This window comes from Piliocolobus tephrosceles, chromosome 8, assembly GCF_002776525.5.
Source record: "Piliocolobus tephrosceles isolate RC106 chromosome 8, ASM277652v3, whole genome shotgun sequence".
NCBI lineage: Eukaryota > Metazoa > Chordata > Mammalia > Primates > Cercopithecidae > Piliocolobus > Piliocolobus tephrosceles.
This window is the reverse complement of record NC_045441.1, coordinates 137531971-137549428: the sequence shown is the minus strand read 5'-3', so window position 1 is coordinate 137549428 and position 17458 is coordinate 137531971. Positions and strand designations below refer to the sequence as shown.

Genomic DNA, 17458 nt, shown 5'->3' with positions numbered 1-17458 from the left:
GCTCACTGTAAGCTCCACCTCCCGGGTTTACGCCATTCTCCTGCCTCAGCCTCCCGAGTAGCTGGGACCACAGGCGCCCGCCACCTCGCCCGGTGAGTTTTTTGTATTTTTTAGTAGAGACGGGGTTTCACTGTGTTAGCCAGGATGGTGTCGATCTCCTGACCTCGTGATCCGCCCGTCTCGGCCTCCCAAAGTGCTGGGATTACAGGCTTGAGCCACCGCGCCCGGCCAGATTGCTACTGATGTCTGTCACCACCCTAGCTGTGGCTGGGAGAGTACCATAGTCTTCACTGCCCAGCCTAAGTTTCGTGTGGAAAGTCTCAACAACAGTCTGTCCATATTTTTTATTCCATACAATTTACATTAACTTGTGTATTTTCTCAAGCACACTTTTTAAGCTTATACTTCAAGTAGCTTATTTTGAAAACCATAAATCCATGTTCCCAGTTGAAAATATAGTTAATATTTTTAAAAAGGTAAAGAACTAACACTAACACAAAATCCAGATTTTCCCCACAGTTTTGTTATCGTCAAGAACTCATATATAATAAACTTACTTCAGAGGACTTGAACCTCACAAACTTCAATTTTCTAAAATAAAATGTACATATCAAAACTGCAAATAAATAAACTTCTGAAAAATATAAATACAATGGAATAAAGAGATGCCCATTTTAGGACTATTTTTCTTTTTGCCACATCACACACACACAGCACAGAGTGTGTATGTGTGTATGCACACTTTAGCCTGTACTCAGTTGTCAGTAAAACAAATCCTCCTCTGCATTTTTGGTGGGGAAACTACTCTTTTTAATGTGAACCTGTAGTTTCATTCACTGCCGCCAAGAAAGGCATCAGAACGCTCTTTAGAATCCCTTTTCCTGTAACTATTAAGGGAATCACTACCCTAGTTACACACATACACACTCACCTATATGTTTACCATAAAAAGCAACGTGGATACTCATCTTCCACAATATCCATATTTTTGAAACAAAACTTTAGTGTAATATATGGTTTGCTGGTTATAATCTGTGAATTATTTAATCAGTTTTCCACAAGTTAGCCTTATCAATAGAAAAATTCCAACATTTATAATTTATTACGGCAAAACCTCAAAGTTAACAGAACTTACACAAATTGGTCGCTTTGTTGAAATTCTGCTAAACGTTGTTACTAGAAATCACATTCCCAGTTTGACGAGCTGAGATAGAGACAAATACCCAGAACCAATATCCAGCTACTTTCAAGTGAGAAGTGCAGCAGAGCCAGTTTTTTTAAAAAAGCATGTTAGCATGATACACATAGCTAGACTTTAAGGATTTTTTTTAAGTTTATGAAGATGAGATAGGATGGTTGTGGGGAAGGGTTGACAAAGATGAAGAGCAGAGCCCACTCCATCAAGTGCTGGCAGCCCGATACCTGCCCTGGAGAGCCTCTGTAGTCAAGGAAGCCAGGCAAGTCCTGAACAAAGCAGCATCAGCAGCGCACTGCATCACTAGGCGTGAGGGCAGAATGAAGCTGGTGACGGCAGGGCCAAAGAGGAAGGTGTAAACACAGAGCGTTATGGGGGAGGAACTAGTAAGATTTGGTAGATCACTGAATATGGACAAACAAAAGAAGTCAAGTCTGAAATCTGTGTCTGTGACATAACGCTAGAAACAGAGATGTCGGAGATGGTCTAGGGAGCAAAAGAGATCAGTTTGGGGCAAGTCAAGTTGGAAGAAAGGGCAGGTTAGTCAAATGAAAAAGCCCTGAAGGCTATTAGCTGGACTGGAAGACTCTCAGCTGAAGTTGCTGAGAACTGCTTGGCCTGAAGGAAACTGAGAAACCCCAAAGCAACTGACTAGAAGAAAGGATCAAGTTAAAGCTATCTCCTGAATGCTCTTGAAGAGTTAGAAAAGATAAGATGAACTAGAACAGCAAGTATTCTGCACAGAACCCTAACCTCAAGAGGTCACCCAAGAAAAAAGAATGGTAACCTGGTCCACAAGTCTGGGAAATGGGTGATGTGGCCTCTCCTCAGAAGGGGCCACTCTGGAGAAGAGACCTGGTGATGTTTCCCAAACTCATCTAATGCAAGACATCCTGAGAACAGCGTTCACCCTCTGGAAACCATGAATTGGAAATGCAAGAGAACCAATCTAATGAATCAAGTACAAATCTAAGAGCGCCTTCAAGAGAAGTATTGAGATGCTTTTAAAACTCTGGAAGTTTTTAGATTTTTAAAGAAAAAATGTGAAACAACTTTGTAGTTAAACCATTACTTTACAGGTTTAGAAAGTGTTCTTCATGGACACAGGGAAGGGAACAGCACTCACCGGGGCCTGTCGGGGAAGGTGTGGGGACCAACATCAGGGAAAAGAACGTATGCTGGGCTTAATACCTAGGTGATGGGCTGATCTGTGCAGCAAACCACCATGGCACACATTTTCCTACGTAACAAACCTGCATGCCTGCACATGTACCCTGGAACTTAAAAAAAAATAATTACTATTAAAAAAATAAAAAGTGTTCTCAACATATGACACCACCAATAACATGTAAATAACACAGGCTTTGATTTTGTTGTCTCCTATATGCCTTAAAATTTTAATAGAATTCCTCTCGTATTTAGGGTTTAAACAAGGACTAGTGTGAAGCAAAAATTATTCTAGACACTAAACTTATAACCATACTCATTAGGATCCTGGCCTGATGGCACTTCCCACACTGTGCTACAAAGAACCACGAATATTTCCAGGTGCTCGTTTCAAGAGAAAAAAATGAACACATCGATTCACTCCATATCAAATCTCTACTGTAAGGACCTAATTTTCCACATTCCATGATTTTAAAATCAGGATGTGTTCTACAAAACATGTAATATGGTAGGGGAGCTTTCTTCCTTCAAAGGAAATTTCTTAATAAATTAGGAGTGTACCTTTTAATATATATGAATGTATGTATGTATACCTATACACATACCCTATCGGATGTATCTCCGTGTAACAGCAGCAAAGCACATTAAGATTTTAAAGGCCCTTCAGTATGCCACTTGGCATTTCCTAAGTTTATTCACAGATCTTCCCTCCCATTCCCATACCTTACATATCACAGAACACAGACATTGGTGACCAAATATTGGTCTAAATAAATAAAAATCCTGAAAATGCAGTAACAAGTAGAGTGGTAACGCAGAGCTCCATTATAAAAATAACAGTGACCAAAACAAACAAACCTTCATAATGTCAGAAGAGAAAACACATACGTTTCACCTGTAACACCCCAGCTAAACTGCAGACATTAAACACCCACCCCGCCCCCGCAACACACAAACCCTGTGTAGGGCAAAGTCCCCTATACACAGAACATGTAACAAAAGCACTACTGAAGAGCCAATTCCAGTATGTGTCTTCAGCATTCCTAACCCTTCTTCCCTTTGTGTGTTCTGAGTCCCTTGTTGGTAGGACCCACTCTACATAGGTGCCCAAGTAGCTTTTCATCAATTCATCAAATAGGAGACACTCTCATTTCAGTAGTCTCTACTTGATGATTGATGTAATATATTCCTATGCTGTGTGTCAAAGTCCACCCTCAACCAGGACTGCATTAGACAGCCTTCTGTCCCATGTGAGGTATCTGCAAGCAGCAGAAAGCTGAGGGCAAGCAGCTAGGGAGTCACAAAGCAAGCTCGGCACAGTCTTTGGGTCACACCAAGCACTGAACACAAGTTGCATATCCCTTATCCGAAATGCTTGGGTCCAGAAGTCTTTTGAATTTCAGACTGTTTCATATTTTGGAATATTTGAGGTACCTTGGGGATAGGATCCAAATCTAACTGGGGAATTCAGATGTTTCGTATACACCTTATACACACAGCCTGAAGGTGATTTTCTTTTCCCCTCGGGGATGCTGAATAAACTGTTGTGCACCTGCATGTTGACCGTCGCCCATCACGTGAGGTCAGGGGTGAAATGATCTACCTATCACGTCATGTTGATAACTAAGGAAGTTTTAGATTTTGGAGGATTTAGGATTTTCAAATTAGGGATGCGCAACCTGGACTAAGGGTTATTATTGCATGTAAGATAAAACGGCAAGTAAACCTTTTAATATTTTAAATATTTAAGATGAGAGAAGTCAGAAGAATCAGTCTGGAATTTTCCTTCTCCATCATCCCCCCACACCAAAGTCTCCAAGTTCCTAAAGATAAGCTTGCAGTTTGGGGAGGGGGGAATGGCCTAGTCTCCATGTCTATTCCCTGAATTCCCCTTGGGATCAAAGAGTCTGGTTTATTGATATCATCTAGGATTCCAAACCTTTCCTTCCAGTCTCACCAAAGTCTCCTTCCCGCCTTGAGAAAAGGAGGTCTGAGTTCTCTGCCTTTTTCCCCCATTCTGACTTTCGGATGTCTATCAGGCACATGTAACTATTTTAGTTAGCATTTAATTAATTTCAACATAGCAAAGGCACCCCCTTGCAGCGTTAGGTGACACATTTCTGTACAACTATTTTCTCATAATCACAACAGCATTCCTAATTTGTATTATTTAGCATACATTTCTTAAAAAATTGATAGTAGCCTTTGAATTTTCCAAGCTACTGCACAACCTAGACCAAAATATTTTTCTAATTTTTAGCAAATTCTTATTCTTAAGCATAATGACATTAAGTTTAAACATTAATTTAAAACGCATCTACTATCACTAGGAGTTGTGAACTAAGCAAAAAAAGAAAGTTCCAACTATTACTAAAACAAAGAAACTTCCACACTGAAGACAATTCATTAGTACCTAATCTAGTGTTATAATAAACCATCAAAACATAAATCAGTTTCATGAGATTAGGACAGTTTCGTGGAGGGCATTAAATGAGGGGACTAAAGTATCTGAAGGATTAACATATGGGGAAATAAATGAGAAGATTAGTCCAGCAAAGGAGAAGCTGACCGCTGGAAATATAGCCCAACAAAAGTCAGATATTTAACCCTGTGCATCAACACACCTGGAAAGGGGCTGTCAGTACGGCAAACACTACGCGATTCCAGCATTAAACTAAGCAGAAGAGTCTTCCTTGCAAGTAGCTCCCCTGCTTCTCCTGTTTTGGAATTTCTTGATTTTATAAATTAATCCACTGTATTATAAACACACGTGCACTGTAGAAAGTTGGAGGAAAAAAATTAAAAAATTAAAAAAAAAAACTAAAAATAACCTACTGCTAAGAGAAACTAAAAATAATCTCACTGCTCAGAGATAATCAATGTTAACATTTTGGTTTTCATCTTTTTAAAAAATGCATATACTCACACACCAAAATAAAGTTTAGATATTACTTACATATGTTGTTTTATGTTACATTTTATCACTAATACTGACTAAATGTTCATTAAATTCAGTATTATGGAAGTTAAAGATTGATCTAAATGCTGAAATAATCATCAATAGCAAAAAAATGAAAACAAAAGCTTAAGAGAGTATTAGTTAAATAACAGCACACCCTGGACAGAATATTAATCTGTTAATCATTTTTTTTGTATTTTCTTAGACTAAATTCTTAGAAATGGAATAGCTATTTCAAAGCATACACATATTTTACAAGCTTTTGTTACATACTTTGCTCTCAAAAAATCATATTAAATTACACTCTTTCTAGCAAGGTATGAGTGAGCTCATTTCTCCATACACTCACCATAAGTAGTTTATTTTTTAATCTATGCCAATTAAAAAAAACCCAACAGTATCTCACTGATTTGCATTTCTGGGAGTACAGATAGTGAAGCTGAAAGTTTTTTCATGTTTCCTACTCCTCTTTTTATAAATTACCAGTTTGCCCATTTTTTTCCACGGGGGTGGGAGCGAGGCCTCTTTTGTTGGTGGTGTTCACATGCCCTGTTTTTACAGTAAGGAAAGTAAATTTGCTTGTAAGTTACAATATTTTTCTGTTTGCCAGTCACCTTTTAATTCTGTTCATGGAATTTTAACACAGAGAAGTTTTATTATTCTGAAGTACTCAAATCTTTTCCTTTACAGTTCCTACGCTTGGTGTTATATCTAGGTCTTCTCCATCTTGAGATCGCCATGTTGTTAACTTTTTTGGTTCTTAAATTTTTTTCTTGAAAAAATATTTTAAAAGCACCCAAGTTTACCCACCTAAAATGACAGCCATTTTTACTACTGTAAATATCCTCACGGCCGGACACGGTGGCTCACGCCTGTAATCCCAGCACTTTGGGAGGCTGAGGCGGGTGAATCACAAGGTCAGGAGTTCGAGACCAGCCTGGCCAACACGGTGAAACCCTGTCTCTACTAAAAATACAAAAGATTAGCTGGGCATAGTGGCAGGCGCCTGTAATCCCAGCTACTCGGGAGGCTGAGGCAGGAGAATCGCTTGAATTCGGGAGGCGCAGGTTGCAGTGAGACGAGATCACGCCACTGCACTCCAGCGGGGGGGCGACAGAGTGAGACTCTGTCTCAAAAAAAAAAAAAAAACTTCACTAATACATACACATTTTATACACATTTTAAATGGCTACACCCATTTCATACAATCTATTTTCCAAAGTATTTTCTGACACAGACTTTTAAAAAAATTGCCACTTGTTAGATTTGAACAGTCTTGAATGGTTTTACAAATTTTTGCAAGGCCAATGAGTCACAACATCACACCCAATTTAACAATAGCCCCAAAGTTCCAGAACTGTTCGTGTCTATGCTATCAGTGCCCAATTACTCTCCCACAACGTTACTAAAAGACCAGGAAGAATAAGCTCATTCTTGGTAGTGGATCACAGTTCTGCATAATGAATTCTGCCATAATGATCAGATATCAGTCCTTAAAGCATTTTCATTTTAATCTCTTCTAGTCTTCTTCCACCTTCATATAAACTAGTCAAACACTCTGGGAACATCTGGTTAAAAGCCTGAGCTCCGGAGTTATCCTGTCCCGTTTAACTCAGGCGTGACTACCTTCCTAGCCCTGACCTTCACCACTCAAAGTCTCAGCTCCTTCACCTATATTCTGTAAAGCGGGTTAAGCCATAGTAGCCATGCTTCAGAGGGCATTGGAAGGATGTACGTGAATACTGACGCATGCAGTGCGCTAGGCGCTGGGGACAGATGCATATCACAGTGTCCCTGTCCCAAAGGAGGTCAGTTTGGTGGGAGAAACCACCAAATATAATCAAAAGGTTAAATACTGTGATCGTGACATAGGCGGGACAACATGGGAACTCAGTTAAGGCTCCTAACCCAGACCAGGCCATCAGGGCCAGCTTTCCAGAGATGGTGATGTGTGTGCCATCTGGTGATAGAAAAGGGCCGAGGCGGGTGGATCACGAGGTCAGGAGGTCAAGACCATCCTGGCTAACACAGTGAAACCCCGTCTCTACTAAAATTACAAAAAATTAGCCGGGCGAGGTGGCGGGCGCCTGTAGTCCCAGCTACTCCGGAGGCTGAGGCAGGAGAATAGTGTGAACCCGGGAGGCGGAGCTTGCAGTGAGCCGAGATCTGGCCACTGCACTCCAGCCTGGGCCACAGAGCAAGACTCCGTCTCAAAAAAAAAAAAAGAAAAGAAAAGAAAAGGCAGAGTCAGAATCAGAATGGAACTGCAATGGCACTGAAGCATGGAGGAACACTAGGAAAGGCAGAACAGTGCTTACTTGGTCCAAGTTTCCCAAAGGAAAAAATTTAACTGTCAAACTTAGGCTTCACAACCCTGCTTTTCAAACACGAATACTTGATGTTCAAGACCGTTTTTCCAAAATCCTGTTAATGTTAAAAGTTGTAGCATTCCCACGGAATCCACATACTTTCGGGGCCTAAGGAAATCAGCAGTGTCAATTAAAAACCATCTCATTTTACAAATGAGGAAGTATAGGCCCTGCAAAGGTAAGCTCGAACTAGACTCCATGTCTTCTCTCCCAAGCAAGATATTCTACACCTAGGCAAAAATAAATGACTTAAATCTCTCTCTCCCTCACAGAATTTTTAGAAGTGAAACACTTCCATGAGTGAACAAAAAACTTAACTCATTAAATGTTATAATAATTCTGTTTAGACTGTGTTTACTAAATGTTCATATTATGAACAGGAAACTTCCTACAAACAGGAAATTATGTCCTCAGTAGTAAACATAAGGCTTTTATCCAAATTGGATCTATTTTTCATTTAATGCTCATTTCTTCATTTGAAAGCAAAACAAACACACTGATAAACTACCAAATGTTTTTAAAAAGCAAGGCAAACTTAGAATTGGCCCTTAAAATGGTTAACACTCTTTTCTCCAGACATACCTAAAAAACAAGTTCAAAATGAAGCTGACAGTCCCCCAAAGACATTTTATTCCAGAATGACTCAAGGTCATGGCTTTAGGACCTACAGAGGGCTGAAACAGCAAAACAAACAAAAAACCAAGCTCCTAAGTTTTTAAGGCCCTGATATTTTTAATTTGAAGAATGCCAAGTAACAACTCCTCAATTTAAAGTACATTAATTTTAATTTTCCATGCTGAAAGACAGACACAACGCCTCTGGTTATACTGGGAATGACATTCTGATGAAAGGCCCTCAGAGACCCAGGGATGGTTCCTCCCACAGCAACTTCCTATCCCACTCCAGCAGAACCATGGGGCTTGCCTCATCTACGAGGAGGAGCCTTACATTACCAAACTGCTTCATTTCAAAGGCAAGGCTGGATACTCAGCCTGGGGGGAAAAACCTGATCGAGTTTCCAAAGAAGCACCAAACACAAAAAGTAAAAAAATTCACACCTTAAAACTAGTTTCAAGGAGAAAAAACGTTAAAGTTTCACAATGTGTTTTCTTGGCACTTTTCCTGGACTTCCATAGGTATAGAAAACCTGGGCAGATTTCTGTTAGGGCCCTGTACTAGGTACTGGGGTGTTGCGGGGAGAAGGGAAGTGGATTAGAGGGAAGGGGGTTAGAAAAGGAGGGATGAGAGAGACGATCGATTTTACTCGAGAAGTGTATAATAAAGCTTGCATTCTTAACCCCCTTAAAGTGCAAGGGCTGTGTTTTCTGTAGCCAAAAATCAGGGCATGTTTTCAAACGTTAAGTTTAAGTTAGAATTATTCCAGAAAACTAATTCATTCAAAAAAAGCAACTGAGGCACCACCATAACCAAGTTCTGTTACTCTCGGGACACAAAAACAAATAAGGACTAACCCCTGCGCTGGAGGAATTCACAATCGGAAATGTACGGGAAATAAGGTTGCACTGTAGTTAATTACAGCTAGAAGATAACTTTCAGTAAGTGGCAAGAGTCTAATGAACTGCAATATCTACGGAAACCATGCAGAATCAGCTCAGGCATGCGTGTCTGTCTTCTGATGTGGTACACACTTTAGGAGTGGGGGGTGGGGCTGCCTCTAAGGACCTGAGCATGTGGCTCTCAGGGAGGGAGGCTTTTATAAATTGGTGAAAAACCTAGCATATCTAAAGTTGGTTTTTTTTTTGACAAAACCGTTTTTAAAAGATAAAGTCAATGAGAAAAAAAGTTTAACGTATTTAGAAAGCAATTCAGCCATCCCTCTCAAGCTTAAGGAACACTCTCCTGAAACCTCCAAAAATGGGCATAATAGAGTTAAAGCGAGCCAGTCTTGTGTTTGCACGCTTTGGAATTTGAAATGCAGCGCAACTATTTCGACTCACCATGGAAAACAACAAATAGAACCTTCAAGTAAAACATTTTTCAATATCCAAAAACCTTCTTTAAACAAACAAAAATCTCACCTCCAAATATTTTTTCCAAACACAATGACTGGTTTGACATCATTACATATTTTACTACATAATACACTCTACAAGATTTCAGAAAATCGGGTACATTTCGGGTGCACCATGAAATGAAGTGTTAAACTTAAAACTGCACACACTTCTGCGAGGCGTTAAGATACGCTTAGGTCCTAGAAGCTCAAGGCTTGAAGTAAAAAAGGAATCTAGTTCCTCTTCTGCCGCTCCGTTAAGTGCATTCCAAAAAGTGTGATCGTTTACTCCACTCAGAACTTTTGACGATTTTAATGCTACTACAAGAAAGAGCAATTACACTGGGCAAATAAATATTTAAGTAGACTGCAATTCAGTATTTGCGCACTTACCACTAACCCCTACTACGAACCAGAAGCAACCAAGAGTGACCCAATCGGAAAAGAGAATCCTTTTTTTGGCAAAGCCAGGCAGGGAGAAAACCTTAACTTTGGGGATTCATTTCAAGGAATGTCTACAAGCATTCCTCTCTTTCTTAATTATCTTATGTCTGCTCTACACAGTATTGTACGGGCGGCAGAAACAGAGGTCTTTCAGATCTTGGGGGGAAAAAAGCGCACGACCCCTGAGTCTGAGGACCCCAAGTCCCAGCAGCCTGGCGGGCACACGTTTACCCTCAGGGTCAGGGCGCGCGCTCCCGTTGGGGCCGGGGGCGCGCCGACGCCGCGGCGCAGGGCCCGGCCCGACTCGCGAGCGCTAGGCGGGCGCCGGGGGGCTCTGTCCGGTTCGGCCGCCGGGCTCGCATCCCTGCGCGCATGCCCCGGCCCATAGCCCCAGGAGAACAGGGCAAAAGGGCGACTGTTACCCAATAATAGCGCCCTGCACGTTCGCAACAATGCAGGCAGGGAACCCGAGAGCCGCCGGCAGGGAACCGGAAAGCGAGAGAGCCCGGCTCGGCGGCTGCTCCTGCGCGCGAGCCCAGGGCTCACAGGGGAGCACGCGTCGGCCGGAAAGCAGCGCTGGGGAGAAGCGTGGGCGTGAGGGGGCAAGGGCACGGGTCCCGGCGTCCCGCGGAGGTCGCCTCACGAGGCGAGGCGCGGACGCCCGAGCTGCCCCGGGCCACACGTCGGCCCAGCCTCCGAGGGCCCAGCCCGGTCGCGGCGGGGAAAGGGGCCGGCGCCACCAGGCCGCCGCCTCCAGGCGCGATGAATCGGGCTTTTTCCCAGTGCGTAGTCCAGGCCTGGCCGTCCCGGCCCGTCCGGGGTGACTCAGGGCCCGGCTCCGCTCGCTCCCCTGCCGCCCTCGGCGTCCTCCGCCCACGAGTCCCCCGGCTCAGCCGCCATTCCGCCCGGCCGCGTTTCGGCTGCTCAGGCCTCGGCAGGCGCCTGGGCTCGGCCGCCGCGGCCCGAGTCACTGCGACACCGCGGCTCGGGGCCGGGCCTGCGCCGCCGCCGCCACCTCCTCTCGGCCCCGGCGGCTGCCGACACTCACCCGCATCTCTGTGGTGCCCCAAAGGCTCCCGCGACGCCTCCGCCTGGTCGCTGGGCCTGGGACCCGGCGAAAGCCCCGTCCCGCCAAGGTCTGGCTGCGTCCCTCAGCCACCGGGGCTGCCCCGCCTGGAGCTGCGTGCGACACGGCGCCCGCCTCCTCCTCCTCCCCTGCCCGCCCGGCCCTCCTCCTCCCGCCGCCGCCGCCGCCTGCACCACGCAACCTCCGCCCTCTCGCCTTCCCTCCGTGGCTCCCCGCCCTCTTCGGCCTCACCGGCTCCGGCGACCGCGGGGGAGAAGCAGTTGGGGGAGGGCCGGAACGCACCGCCATCGGCGTCCGGGGCGGGGGAGCCGGGAAACCGTCGTCGCCATCGCCCCGCCAGCCCGAGGCGCGGGAGGGGCCCGGAAAGCTCCCGCCCGCCCGCCGCTGCCGGCGGCCCCGGGGGCGCCCCTTCCGCGGCCGAGGCCCCCGCTAGCGTGGGGAGCTTCTACCTGCGAGCCCGCGGCCCCTGCCCCGGACACCTGAGCCATCCCCGACCCGGCGCGCCGGATTCTCCGCCAGGTTTTACAGCCTCCTCGCCTTGGGGCCGCCGCGGAGAACCCCTTCCCGCCACTTCGGACCTCGCGAGCGGGGCTGAGCTGCTTGGGTCGGGGACACCACCAGCCTCTGGAGAAACGGCCTGAAGCACCCCGAAGGAGAGGGGGTCCCAGTCCCCCTGCCCCTCCTCTGTGCACACACCGCCCCCCCCCCCAGCTGGCCTCGAACCTGACTCCCCACCTTTGTCGACCGGGACTGGGGGATGCACCCTAGATCAGAAAGAGGTGGCCAGGTGGCCCTCCGAATCGGCGCAGACTTCCGAGGAACCTGCAGCCAATTCTCGATCCCCTTAACACCTGCAAGGCCTTAGGAATCGGCTCCAGAAAGCTCGAGCTTATCTGCGTGTCTCTTTTTAAAAATCACTTCTAAGATAAAACCTAACTAGGCTTTCCCTTTCAAACTTTCACTAACTCTTGTTTGGTAAATTTTGACATTCACTCTACCCTTCGTCTTTGTAAGGACAAATCAAGACTTAGAAGGCTTTGATTACATACACGGATGGCATGAGTCGTGATATAAAATAGTATTGTTTTCACGTGTAGTTCGAAGTCATCTCATTTGAAATTAACTGTCATAATTGACTATTTGGAATATTCAACCTAAATCCTATCCGCTGCTGTGGTGACGGGTGGAGGAAGCGTGGTGGAACCCCCACATCTAGTGAGGGGTGGCTGATTAATACCACGGCTCACAGCAGAACAGAGCGGCTCATTTCATGAACAACCCCGGGGGGATTCGAACGCTATCATTTGGGCAAAAGATGTAATGAGTGTAACTTCCTGTTTTCTCCAAACGAAAACACTCCACAGATTCCTGTACCACTCTGGACAGAAATCCTCAGCCAGAGCAGAGGGCCGTCGCCAGAGTCCACAGTTTCCTGCGTAACGTGGGTTTGTCTCTGAAGAAACATCCCACTGGTCTGTGTGATCCCCTCTATTGAAATGTGGTCTCTTATCCACATCTAAGTCTCTCTAGAAGTAATGCATTTGTATGTACTTGTCACTCAGGTATGTAATCCCTTAATTTGTGCGGGATGTTGGGGTGTGAACAATTCTTGGTTTACATCCTACACTTTCGAATAACCTCGTCAAAACTTAGATGTATTTAACGCTTTTTTTTTTTTTTTTTTTTGTGTGTGTGTGAGCACATGGTAAAGTTGGAAGTAAAAATGGAAGGTTTATCCCTGTGGCCCATGTTTTCCAGTGTACATATGTGGGTTTTTAAAAAAAGTCCCAATTTTTTCCTTTTACTGGAAACTGCGTTTTTTAGACAACAACTTAAGCTTCCTATTCCCTAACCAGTCTTCTCCAATCTTACCATTCAATAGGGCCTACTTTTCTGTGACTTCCTCCAGCTGAATAGAAGGGCTGAGTGGGTCAACCTTCCCTTTATTGTTTGTTTCCTCCACCCTCTGTTTTTCCTTAATAGCAGTATTTGGTCCACCCACACCACCCTCCCTCTTCTCACTGCTTCCATTCCTGGTTCTTAACTCCTTTCTATTCTTTACTCTCCACCTGCCTACACGATCATTTTTAGTAGCAAATTTATTCCATCAACTTTTATGTCCACTTAACATCCACATTGCATTTACTTTGCGCAGATAACCTTGTCTCCTACCTCATAGGTCAAGGCCACCTGCTGCTCTTTTCTACTTTAAAACATCCTTCCTCCATCTTTCTCCCCCAGCTCAGCAAAACTGATGTCCCTCTTGGATGACCCAAAGTTTGGAGGGATAATGAATTTGATAGATGTCAGAATCAAAGTTCAAAACAGTCTCAACAGACTACATTAAGCCAGAAGCAATGAAATAAAATATAACTTTCAAATCTAGAACAGTATGATGTACTAGTTGGAAAAGCCCAAGTTTTAGATTTTAGCGAACCTTGGTTTGTATCTAGCTACTCAAATTTGAGTCATATCCAGTAACTCAAATTACTATCTTTTGCTCTAGTAAGGTCAACTGTTAATTTGAGATAAAAATACCTACTTCATAAGAGTGTGAAGAGTAATTTCTTTGTAATTCCCACATAATTCGTGGAACATTCACCAACCATTAGTTCCCCTCCCTCCCTCATCTTCCACAAAGTGGATGTTTCTGTTGCCATTCATAACACATTCTTTAGTTCATACAGACCTGGAAGCAGACTCAAAATCCTCACCCATTCACCTTGTATCCCAGAGCTGTCACCATCCTCGGGAAATTCTTGGCCTATTTTGGGTCAGTCATTATCATCATCATACTCATTTTTCAGTGAGAAAACCTACGGCTCAGAGATGTCAGGCAATTTGCTCCAAATCACTCAGCCTGAGCAGTGGCATAACCTGACCCAGTGACTCCCAATTCTGTGTATATCCACTCCTTTCCTAAGATATTCTCCCACACTTATGTTGATCCTTTAAGCTTTTAAATGTTTTTCCTGGTTCTTATCTCTTCTGTATCCTTCCCCTCGTGTCATGACTGATGGCAGACTATTCCTTCTAAACTGATACCTTCATCATTATAATTTTGTCTTTTCAAGCTTCAGTGGTTCCATATTGTTCACAGTGTTCAATCCAAATTTGGACCTGGCACTTAAGGTTTACCAGATCTTGCCCCAACTTGCTTTTCCAAATTTATTTTCTGCCACTTCCCAGAAGGAACTCTCAATGCCATCCAGTCCTGTTGGTTGTACTCACTCGCCCACAGATGAGCTGTGAATCGCCATTTATGAGGGCCTGCTTCAGTTGTTCCCTTAACAGAGACCGTTCCCCACTTCTTTCCTCCATCTCCAAATCATGCTCACTTTTCAAGATCCAGCTCACACCCCCTCCCAGGAAGCCCACCTTACACCTTCTACCCAGGCTTTGTGATCTCTCCCTGATTGCCTGCTCACATGTGCCTTTAAACTAGGTGGTGTGTGCCGTGGGGTCAGAGATAATTTCCTAACGTTCACCTGCCCCCTCAGCATTGTGCCCGAAGAACACTGAAGCAGATTCCAAGCAAATCTGCTTACTACTGAAATGAAAGTGTACAGATGTTACTTGACTAAGCATATGAACTACTATTTCTAAGACACAGGTAAGTAACTACCCATCCAGTGCAAAGTGAATGAACAGGATGGTTCTCAAACCTGGCTTTGCTCTAGAATCACCTGGGGACTTTACTAATTCCGAACGCTCCGCTCCAGATCTACTGAATCAAAAGTAGGTGGGAAGCAGCAGGGAGGGAACATGAAATTGCCAGAGTTTATCTCCTGGCATCGCTACTTATTATCTGGGGAACTTTAAGCAAGTTACTTAACCTCTCTGTGCCTCAGTTTCTTCATCAATGACATAGGGATGATAATAGTAGCTTGGCTGGGCGTGGTGGCTGATGCCTGTAATCCCAGCACTTGGGGAGGCCAAGGCATGTGGATCACTTGAGGTGACCAGCCTGGCCAACAAGGTGAAACCCTGTCTCTATTAAGAATACAAAAATCAGCCGAGCGTGGTGGCATGCACCTGTAATCCCAGCTATTCAGGAGGCTGAGGCAAGAGAATCGTTTGGACCCAGGAGACGGAGGTTGCAGTGAGCGGAGATTGTGTCACTGCACTCCAGCCTAGGGTGACAGAGTGAGACTCTGTCTCAAGAAATTAATAATATCTCATGTAAGGTTGTTGTAAGTTAAATCCTTAATAAATATTACCTATGATGACAATGATAATTTTTCAATTAAACTTGTTTGTTTAATCCAAATCATGAAATATACATTATTTGTGATTCTTAAAAAAAAATTAGTTCTGCTTACAAAAGTAGTTACATATATGCTATAACTATACAGAGTAATTCAACTAGATTAGTATCCAAAGGAAGCAGGAAAGAGATGAAATAATTGAATAATTTCTTCTACATAGAGTTTTAAATTCTTTTTTGAAGAAGCAGGTGTTTAAGTCCCCTACTTTAATTTCTTTCTTTCTTCCTGTCTTTGTCTTTTTTTTTTTTTTTTTTTTTTTTGAGACTGGGTCTCACTTTGTCGCTAAGGCTGGAGTGCAGTGGCATGATCATGGCTCACTGCGGCCTCAACTTTTTTGACTCAGGTGATCCTCCCACCTCAGCCTCCCAAAGTGCTGGGATTACAGGCATTACTATAACCTGGCCTAATCCCCTACTTTGGTTTCATTAGAAAGGATTTCATAGCTAATATTGGTCCATCAAATGCCAAATAAACAAGATTTTAATAATAGAGGTAACTAGATATAAAATATCATACAGAAATTTACTTACCAAAGTCACAAACTGTCTGAAGGGGAAACATAGTATTGGTAGACCTCATCCTCTCAACTCTTGTAAGTTGTGTATCTAAACAAATACACAAAGGCCTTGTTTTTATTGCCTGGAATTCCACCAAAGATTCTTAAGTATCGTTTCTTAAAGATGAAAATAGCTCTAGGAGGTAGGAGGGTTTGATAGTCGTTCACACATTGGCATTTACTAGTTCAATCAGGTTGCTATTTTTTTTGTTTTTTTGAGGCGGGTTTCACTCTGTTGCCCAGGCTGGAATGCAGTCACATGATCACAGCTCACTGCAGCCTTGACCTGCTGGACACAAACAATCCTCCCATCTCAGCCTCCCGAATAGCACCTGTCACCATCCCCGGCTAATTTAAACAAATTTTTAAAACAACAGCATCTTGTTATGTTGCCCAGGCTGATCTTGAACTCCTGGGCTCAAGCAATCCTCCTGCCTTGACCTCCCAGCGTGCTGGGATTACCATACTTCATCTGGCCAGGTCGTCTTCTTTTTAACACAGATCAGTAGCACCTAAACACAGAAAGTTTGGGGCAAATCAAGTTTTGGAAAAACACTGAGTGCCTCAGGGAAGGCTGAAGGCCTTAGGCCAGAGGTTCTGGGAGGAGGAGGCTTAATCTAAAGAAGAAAATGAAGAAAAGGAGAAGGAAGGATTTAACAATTTAACCTGTCTGATTTCAGATCTTGCATATTGCCAGTTCTAGGCCTCTTATTTTGGAATCCAGAAAATACTGGTGTAAGATAGTCATGAATTAAGCTTTTGAGTCTGACCTAGGAGACCTAAACACCATTGTAACATTGTATCAGTTTGGATCAGATGAAATAGCAATGTTTTCCAATGATTCAACCTAGTTTCTATGAGATATTTTTCAGAGAAAAGTGTCCAAAATATTGTCGTCCGTCGTTGTCTTTTTCTTCTTCTTCTTCCTCCTCTTCCTCCTCTTCCTCCTCTTCCTCTTCTTTCTTCTTCTTTCTTCTTTTTTTTCTTTTCTTTTTTTAAAACAGAATCTGTCTCTGTCACCAGGCTGGAAGTGTGGTGGTCTGATCACAGCTCACTGCAGCCTTGACATCCCGGTCTCCAGTAATCCTCCCACCTCAGCCTCCTGTGTAGCTGGGACCACAGGTAGGTGTGTGCCACCATGCCCAGCTTTTCTTTTTTTCCTGCAATGTTGCCCAGGTTACTTTTTTTCCTGTGTTGTTGTGTATTTCTGGGTTTGTGTGTGTGTGTGTGTGTGTTTCTTGTTTTGTTTTGTTTTGTTTTTGAGACCAAGATTTGCTATGTCGCCCAGGCTGGTCTCGAACTCCTGCGCTCAAGTGACCCTCCCGCGTTAGCCTCCTGAGTGGTGAGGACTACAATACACCCCTGAGCCCAGCCTAGAATTGCTTTTTCCAGGGAGTTTTCT

The 17458-nt window shown here is 44.0% G+C and overlaps 1 protein-coding gene across 3 annotated transcripts in view; it reads right to left on the bottom strand.

Annotated features, from left to right (window-relative positions):
• The window catches only part of CUL1 (cullin 1), a 105534-nt gene extending 92575 nt beyond the window's left edge, over positions 1–12959 (bottom strand). Inside the window, exons 1-2 of one of the 3 annotated variants that reach the window (XM_023225328.3) lie at positions 11194–11347; positions 4987–5137 (exon numbers count right to left, since the gene is read on the bottom strand). The gene's annotated coding sequence lies outside the window, so the exon portion shown is untranslated. The other 2 variants (XM_023225327.2, XM_023225326.2) reach the window with 2 other exon arrangements.
• Positions 12960–17458: the final 4499 nt, after the last annotated feature.